The 9,604-nt window shown below is 47.1% G+C and overlaps 1 pseudogene; it reads right to left on the reverse strand.

Annotated features, from left to right (window-relative positions):
• Window positions 1–594: 594 nt before the first annotated feature.
• Window positions 595–9,097, reverse strand: LOC128053406 (nuclear receptor subfamily 2 group C member 2-like; annotated as a pseudogene).
• Window positions 9,098–9,604: the final 507 nt, after the last annotated feature.

Raw genomic sequence — 9,604 nt, forward strand, 5'->3', positions numbered from 1 at the left:
GTGTTTAAAAAGTGAATTGGAATTTACCATGGAATATAAGGATTCTTCGGGCTTCACTGGTGCTTCAGTGGTAAAGAAGACACGGGTTCTATCCCTGGGCCAGGAAGATTCCCTGGAGAAGGAAATGGCAACCCACTCCAGTATTCTTGCCTGGGAAATCCCATGGACAGAGGAGCCTGTGGGCTACAGTCCCTGGGGTCCCAAAAGAGTCGGACACAACTTAGCAACTAAACAGCAACAACAACAAAGAAGGCTTCTTTGTTTTTCAAGAGACTTATCTTGAAAGTTTTCTTTAATACTAGTCTCTGACATTATAAAATTTTTGGTTTTTGTGCTTTGACAATTTCTAAATACAAACTGAGTTAAAAGATTGTTACAAAAATCTGCTGCGCCATCAGAAGGCATTGGAACGTTTCTTACAGCAGAAGAGAACCCTAGTAGTCTTCTAGTTGCTAACGTATGAACCGTAACAGGTAAGAAGAGACCGGGTGGAAAATGACTAACATACTGGAAATATTTGCATGTACAGAAATACCGCTGCTTCATTTTCTCTGTATCTGAGCAGCCCCGGGAGGACCCCTGTGCTTCTCATCCTCAGCAGGTGTGTGGTGTGCTCTGTACATTGGCATCAGTGATCCGGCTGTTATGCTCGGCCATCTGCCTAAGGATATGGGGGATTGTGCTGTCCATGGAAGCATTGCTCATGTGACCAGCAGTAAGAGGCATTCTTTGGTCATGTTAGCGTTCATCAGCCTGAGTGCCTGCAGGCGGTTTGAGGATCTGGGCCAGTCAGTAGGTGTCTTCTAAGTAGGTTTTCTGAACACAATCCTCCAACTCCATCTACGCCTTTCTTCTAATCTTAAAATCTGGCTTGTGCTGGCCAAATCTGGATTAGTTCAGTCACTCAGTTGTATCTGACTCTTTGCAACCTCGGACTGCAGCACACCAGGCCTCCCTGTCCATCACCAACTCCCGGAGCCAACTCAAACTCATGTCCATTGGGTCAATGATGCCATCCAACCATCTCATCCTCTGTTGTCTCCTTCTCCTCGCACCTTCAATCTTTCCCAGCATCAGGGTCTTTTCCAGTGAGTCAGTTCTTTGCATCAGGTGGCCAAAGTATTGAGGCTTCAGCATCAGTTCTTTCAGTGAATATTCAGGACTGATTTCCTTCAGGATTGACTGGTTTGATCTCCTTGCAGTCCAAGGGACTCAAAGAGTTTTCTCCAACACCACAGTTTGAAAGCATCAAATCTTCAGTGCTCAGCTTTAATTATAGTCAGACTCTCACATCCATACATGACTACTGGGAAAACCATAGCTTTGACTAGACGGACCTTTGTTGATAAAGCAATGTCTCTGATTTTTAATATGCTGTCTGGTTTGGTTATAGCTTTTCTTCCAAGGAGCAAGCATCTTTTAATTTCATGGCTGAAGTCACCATCTGCAGTGTGTTTGGAACCCAAGAAAATAAAGTCTCTCACTCTTTCCATTGTTTCCCCATCTGTTTGCCATGAAGTGATGGGACCGGATGCCATGATGTTCGTTTTTGAATGCTGCATTCAAAAGCCTGGATGCTGGGGTCTAAAGATATCTATAGCTTTAGGATGCTCATACTCATAGCTGTCTGTCCCCAGCTTTGCTCTTCTGTTACACGACTCCTGAAACTTCCAGGTGTGCTCCACGACTGACTTCATCCGCTTTTGCCAGAAGGGTTGTCTTCCTGGATATTGTTCTGCAGCTGACTGACTATGGCCACAGGGTAGTGGGAGGCTTATGTTCTGGGCCAGGCCAAGGCTGCAGAGCTCATTCGAGCAGGCTTGCACCAGGCTGGTTCGGCAATCCTGCCCAAGTGCCTGAAGGGCTAGGCTTAACCTGGCTCAGTGCATGGAGAGGAAACACGGGCATAAGTAGCCCTGAGAGGCAGTGCGTGTCGAGGCGCTCTGGAATCGGGCTGGCCACAGGATGTGAATGCTGAAAAGAAGGAGGGCTTGGGACCCAGTGATGAGTGTGGACTGGTCTCTAGTGATGACATAGATGTTCCCTCCTCTGCTGGTATCTGTCTCATCTGCCAGGCTTGGAGGTGAGGAGCTGTCTGAGGTTTTCAGTGTTTTAGCTAAAGTATCACATGCCAGAGTAATCTCACTTGCCTATTGATGCTCCTGGGGTATTTCTGAAGCATCACCACTGATAAGGGATTCACTTCAGTTGACAAAGGAGGTTACTTCATTTGCCAGTGTGCTCAGATCTGGCTTGTTTCAGCCTTGGAATCCACGGTTAGGAGAAGGGCACCATCCTCATGTATGAAGAGTTGCACCCAGTTCACAAGCATCCTGGATCAAGACCTGTTTGTCTTGTTCCCCTTTATCTGCCTTGAGTGTGGGACCGCCTATCAGAAGATTTCTCAGATCCTTCTGGGTAAAGGTTTTTCTCAGTTGCAGCAGCACAATTGCTTGGTTTCTCCCTTTGCACCTCAAAGTGCTTCTGTTCACCAGTCCCAAACTCTTAACTTTTCCCTCCCCCTTTGGTCACCATAAGTTTGTCTGTGAGTCTGGGAACTTTGATCTTGCACATCTGTAGAGCAGCGTTCATGGGTGATGCTTGTGGTTCATTCCCTGTATGTGGGCAAAGTGTAATTTCCTACACGTGGCTTTCTTCTTCTTCAGATTCTAAGTGCAGAACAGATTACTCAGCAAGGTCTTGTACACAGTAGATCTGTGACAGAGTTGAGGGGCAGTTTGACTGTTGATAGATATTTCATTAAATGGCTGTCAGTGTCTGAGGGCTGTTGCTGTGGGGAGACATGCCACAGTGCTATTCAAGAACCTTATTTCAGGGACTTCCCTGGTGGCCCAGTGGTTAGGAACCTGCCTGCCAGTGCGGGGTCATGGGCTCAGTCCCCGGTCTGGGAAGATCCCACATGCCCCAGAACAGCCAAGCCCGTGCGCCACGGCTGTTGCGCCTGTGCTTCAGAGCCTGGGAGCTGCAACTGCTGAGCCCTCGCGCTGCACCTCCTGAAGCCTCAGCTCCACCTTCTGAAGCCTGGGCACCACACCAAGAGTGGCCCCCGCTCGCTGCACCATAACTAGAGAAAGGCCACGTGCAGCCTTGTTAATTTTATTTGTTAAGTAAGCTCACATGCTAGTAAAGTAATGCTCAAAATTCTCCAAGCCAGGCTTCAGCAATACGTGAACCATGAACTTCCAGATGTTCAAGCTGGTTTTAGAAAAGGCGGAGGAACCAGAGATCAAATTGCCAACATCTGCTGGATCATCGAAAAAGCAAAAGAGTTTCAGAAAAACATCTATTTCTGCTTTATTGACTATGCCAAAGCCTTTGACTATGTGGATCAGAATCAACTGTGGAAAATTCTGAAAGAGATGGGAATACCAGAACACCTGACCTGCCTCTTGAGAAACCTGTATGCAGGTCAGGAAGCAACAGTTAGAACTGGCCATGGAGCAACAGACTGGTTCCAAATAGGAAAAGGAGTACGTCAAGGTTGTATATTGTCATCCTGCTTATTTAACTTATGTGCAGAGTACATCATGAGAAACGCTGGGCTGGAAGAAGCACAAGCTGGAATCAAGATTGCCAGGAGACATATCAATCACCTCAGATATGCAGATGACACCACCCTTATGGCAGAAAGTGAAGAGGAACTAAAAAGCCTCTTGATGAGAGTGAAAGAGGAGAGTGAAAAAGTTGGTTTAAAAGCTCAACATTCAGAAAATGAAGATCATGGCATCTGGTCCCATCACTTCATAGGAAACAGATGGGGAAACAGTGGGAATAGTATCAGACTTTCTTTTTTGGGGCTCCAAAATCACTGCAGATGGTGACTGCAGCCATGAAATTAAAAGACGCTTACTCCTTGGAAGAAAAGTTATGACCAACCTAGATAGCATACTGAAAAGCAGAGACATTACTTTGCCAACAAAGGTCTGTCTAGTCAAGGCTATGGTTTTTCCCGTGGTCATGTATGGATGTGAGAGTTGGACTGTGAAGAAAGCTGAGCACCGAAGAATTGATGCTTTTGAACTGTGGTGTTGGAGAAGACTCCTGAGAGTCCCTTGGACTGCAAGGAGATCCAACCAGTCCATTCTGAAGGAGATCAGCCCTGGATGTTCTTCGGAAGGAACGATGCTAAAACTGAAACTCCAGTACTTTGGCCACCTCATACGAAGAGTTGACTCATTGGAAAAGACTGTAATGCTGGGAGGGATTGGGGGCAGGAGGAGAAGGGGACGACAGAGGATGAGATGGCTGGATGGCATCACAGACTCAATGGACATGAGTCTGAGTGAACTCCGGGAGATGGTGATGGACAGGGAGTCCTGGCGTGCTGCGATTCCTGGGGTCGCAAAGAGTCGGACATGACTGAGCGACTGGACTGTCCACTAACTGTTACTATAGCCGAAGTCAACACATTTGGATCACTTGATTTCTTTGGAAGAGAAAAGTGAAGACTTCATCTTTCAGTCAGTTGTTCTTTCAGGCGCTTTTCCACAGTCTCTCCTGCAGTCCTCTACTTGGTCACCTCTGTGGACGCTGGCACACTTCTCCCAGTCCTTTGTGCCATGGTGGTGGCTGGCAGGCCATTCTAGGTACAGCACTCAGTGGAAGAAGGACACCTCACCCAAGGTGCATCCCCTCCCGGGGGCAGCTCTCCGTCAACGACTGGATTAAAGGCGGGCTGACTTGCTGAGAGCTGAGACCACACCGAATGGCCACCGCAGGCCCTGAACTGTGCAGGGCATTGGTTAGGGACCTTGTGGGAACTGCGTCTCAATCAGTCCCTCCTCTTGCCTCTGTCACGTCCCTGCAGTCGACCTTAAGGGCGCTCCCCAGTAGCATTTCTATATGTGACTGTTCCTGTCGGAATCTGCTTCCCAGGGAACCTGGTCTAAGAAAGTTACCCTCTGAAAAGAGTGCAGAGAGTCCCCTGTGCTTCAGAATGTCTTGTTTCTATAAATCTGACATCACCTACAGCATCCATTGCTGTCTTTTGGATTCGTTGTCTTCGCTACCAATAGCTTGCCTGTGGATGACGGAGGGAATACATTCCATGTGGGGTATCAATACTTCATTTGTGCTTTTGCTTGGGAATTTCTAAAATTCAGTTGAAGTAGTTTTCTGAACTTTTCTATATATTATAGGTTTTCTAAAAGATGTTATCTTTAGTTGAGGGAAAATATTATTTGGTTCTTTTTTTGTGTGGTTCATAAAAAATCGTTCCTCATGTACTTTGTTATTGGAAACAGAATCCAGAAAACACCATAAGCTGAAATGTGTTAGAAACATCAGTGCTTCATCCAAATATATAGCAAACGTTCAACACTATGTAATTTGTTCCAACATTTGTTTCTTTACTCTTCTATAATGCTTTCCACATATCATGCAACAATATTTGACTAACAAAGATACACATTTTGGGTTTCACCATATGCTTTTTTTGGTATTATTTCAGCCACTTCAACTGTGACAGAACAAGTGTTTCCTCAATGGATGTGGCTGTGCTTTTGTAAAATACCTTTGATGTAAAATGAGAAACCTCAAAAGAAGCTTCTAAACATATATATTACCACATTTCATGACACTGTAGAATTCTATGTGTAGTGTTGCATAACCGTAGAAATCCCTGAAAAACTGTAAGGGTTTTTCTTCAAGTCTGAGATGCTTCGTTTTAACCTATCCCATTCATCTTTGTGGCATCATGCTACCATTTGCTATGTGTGTTTCTGGCAATATGGTAAACTAGATTACCCAGAAAGCTTCCTGTTATAAAATGCTCTCACATATTAGTGAAAATATAAAAAAGTATCATTTAACAATGTGTAACTGAGGCAGAAAGCATGTAAGAACATTTCCAGTGGACTAAAAATGTATGAACTGAAAACCAGAGCCAAAACCACACTGGAAGGTGCTTTGACAGCCTGGGGTGTGGGATCAGAAGAGCGCTGCAGGAAGTCTTTGTCTCAGTCGCACAGAGGTTTAGACCTCAGGACCTACACGAGAATAGGGGATAATGCCTTGGGACTCCTACGAGTTTAAGGGCTGCATTTGAGACTCCCACAGAAACCTGGGGCCTTTGAAGATTCACACTAGAAAACTTACCCACTGATGCAGAATAGTGTCTGAAGGACATTTGTATGTCTTTATTTAGATTTTAGATAGAAAAAAAATGTCCTGAAAATCCATAACTATGTTACTATCTTCACCCAGAGTTGGGATTGAAATCTTTCCGTCAGTATGGTTCTAGAAAACTCCAAGGTAATAAACTAACAGAGATCCAAGCCTCTGAAAATCCTGGGCTTCCTGCGAAGTAAATGTAAGCGTCTCAGGAGGAGTGCCCTGCTAGAGTTCTGCCAGTGCTGGAGAGCTGGCAGCGCAGAGCTAGAAAGCACGAGAGGGAAGACTTAGCACCGGTTGAGTCAGTGTCCTCAGTGAGCTGCAGTTATCCACCCAAGAACTTCGGATTAGAGAACTACTGAGGAGTAAAAATTAAATATGGATGCCAAAATCAGACTCAAGGGTGACCCCTAGAGCTTTCGGAAGGGTGGTGCTGAAACTTACTGAGACGGGAAAGACTAAAGCAGAAAAAAAACATGGGGGCGGGGGGGGGGGGTGCAGAAAGCAGGAGTTTGAATTTTTACATCATGATTTTGAAGTATCTACCAGCTATTTAAGAAATGAGACCTTTACAGGCAGCTGGGTCTATCTATGTATCCATCCGTCCATCCATCTGTCCATTACCTATCCACGCTCTCTTTTCTGTGTCTCTCTGTATACACATCTAGACTTCTGAGCATGGACATCTGGCCTGTGGTGGGCCTCTGCTGACTTCTCCCATTACAGTTCCCTCCAGCTCCCCACAGGCACGAGGCCCCTTCCGGCGCTTTGGATGCCAAGGACTCTCGACTATTGTAGCGTCCGGAACTGATGCCTGGGTGCCTGGGTTGCAACCTGTTATATCAGCCTGTTTGGGGGTGGAGCCAGGCATCAGTACCTTAAACATTTTTTCCTCCAGTTTTATTGAGAAATAATTGACACACGACGCTGTATGAGTTTAAGGCATAGAACATGATGGTTTGATTTACAGCTATTGTCAGATGTTCATCACAGCACATGCAGCTAACGTCCATCGTCTCACACAGATGCAGTGTGAAAAGAAAGGAGAGAAAGGAAAGTGATTTTCTCCGGGAGGGAGAACACTTAGGAGGTGCTCTCTCCACGGCTTCCCCGTCAGAGCGCGATGTTTGCCCTCATCACGTTGTACGTCACGCTCCAGGACTTGCTCAGCATTTAGCTAGAAATACGTGAAGGAAGGGAGGTGAAGTCGCTCAGTCGTGTCCGACTCTGCGACCGCGTGGACTGTAGCCTACCAGGCTCCTCCGTCCGTGGACTTTTCTAGGTAAGAGTACTGGAGTGGGGTGCCATTTCCTTATCCGGGGGGTCTTCCCGACAGAGGGATCGAACCCGGGTCTCCGGCACTGCAGGCAGCCCCTTCACCCTCTGAGCACCGGGCCGGGGAATGTGCATATCGGTTTATTTCGCACGGCTGCTCCTGGGTCTTTGTTGCTGGGCGTGGGCCTCCTCTAGCTGCGCGAGCGGGTGGGGCCTCGTCTTCCCCGGGGCTTCTGCGGCTGCAGAGCGCGGGCTCCAGTGCCCCGGCGGCAGCGGCGGCGACGCGCGGGCTCCGCGTGCCCGGGACTGGCGGCGGCGGGGCGCGGGCCCGGCGGCTGGGGCCCGCAGGCTCTGGAGTGCCGAGCACCGCCTGCCGCCGCTCGGCACGTGGGGCCTTCCTGGACTGGGGGTCGAACTCATCCCCCGCACTGGCAGGCAGGTTCTTAGCTACTGGACCGCCAGGAAGTCCCTAGAAATTTGTAATTTGTCCCTTTTGGCCCCCTTCTTGCAGTTCTCTCTTGTTTTACCCTCTCCCTCAGGTAACCACATGCCTGATCTTTTTTCCTGTGAGTTTTTTTGGTTTGTTGTGTATTTTCAGAGTCTGCATGTGAGATTATACAGTGTTTGTCTTTCTCTGTCTGACTTATTTCCGTTTATATAATGCATTCACGTTTCATCCATGTCACAAATAGTAGGATCTCCTTATCTTTAATGGCTGAACAATACTCCTTTTCATATGTATCTTTGTATATAGATATATGTATACACATACATACACACACAACTTCTTGATCCGTTCATCTACTGATGGACACAAAGCTTGCTTCCACGCGTTGCCTATTTTAAAGAATGCTGCTATGCTATGAGCATGGAGTTGCAGATAACTTTTTGAGTTAGTGCTCTCATTTTCTTTGGCTTTATTCCTGGAAAGGGAATTACAAGATCTGTCGCCGTTCTCCTTTATGTTTTTGAGGAACCTCGTGGGTTCCTCCACACTGTTTTCCATAGTTGCCGTACCAATTCACATTCCCACCAACACTGCACAAGTGTTCCATGTTCTCCACGTCTATACTGGCATTTGTTCTTTCCTCTTGTTGGTGATGGCCATTCTAATAGAAGTGAGGTGATAACTCACTGTGGTTTTAAGTTGCGTTTCCCAAATGCCTAGTGATATAGAACATCTCTTTTATGCGCCTATTGGTCTTTTATACACATTCTTTGGAAGACTGTTCATTTAGGTCCTTTGCCCACTTTTAATTGGGTTATTTGCTTTTTTATTAGTGAGCTGTATGTCTTTATATATTTTGGATATCAACCCCTCATCAGATGTATATCTGATACATACCACATAAATAAGAGTTTGCAAATATTTTTTCCCATTCTGTAGGTTGTCTGGTCCCTTCAGGCTTCAGTACTTTTAAAATCTCCACGTGACTCCAATGTGCAGCAAAATCTGGAAACAGACTGCTGAAGCGCCTGGCCGCTTTAAGTGCAGTTCTCATCCAGCAAGCGTGGTCCTTCCAGCGGCAGCATTGGCATCACCTGAGAGCTTGTTGGAGAGGGAAATCTTGGCGGCCACCTTGCCCTCTTGAGTCAGATCCCACGTTTTAACCAGCTCTTCCAGGGATTCATGCTCACAGTAACGTCTGGGCAGCACCATGTCTGTCTCTGCCGAAGCTGTCTTCTCCATCATGCCTGCACCCCCCCCACCCCATCCTGCTGGCTCATTCCCACCTCCTTGATTGACCCCTCTCCTGGAAACCTTCCTCATCCTTCCCCCTACATACTCAGGCTGGTCTTCAAGGGATGCCCTTACTGTGATTTTTGGCTCAGCCCCCAGTCTTCTTGATTTTGGACTCACAGTGGGAGGGGCAACATTGCTGACAGTAGTTGCTCAGTGCCTGTTGAGTTGAGTGGCTAAGGCGGATGTCAGCCAGGTGGGACTCATAGGTGTACATGGCGAGGGCCCAGGTCTTTGAGATCAGACTCCTGAGGGTTCTGGCTGTAACAGCAGTAGCCCCTGATGTGATGAGCTCTGACCACAGGCTGCATGAGGCTGTTGATTTTCTTTTATCTTTGCTGTGGTGAAGGAGACTGTGGCTCGCAAGGTGTGTGCTCAGAGCCAGGGGAGGAATCTGAATTCTGTAGGCGTCTCACTCATGGGCTTCCCTGGTAACATGGCAGAGAATGAGGAGTG

The sequence above is a fragment of the Budorcas taxicolor genome, chromosome 1, assembly GCF_023091745.1.
Source record: "Budorcas taxicolor isolate Tak-1 chromosome 1, Takin1.1, whole genome shotgun sequence".
Classification (NCBI taxonomy): domain Eukaryota; kingdom Metazoa; phylum Chordata; class Mammalia; order Artiodactyla; family Bovidae; genus Budorcas; species Budorcas taxicolor.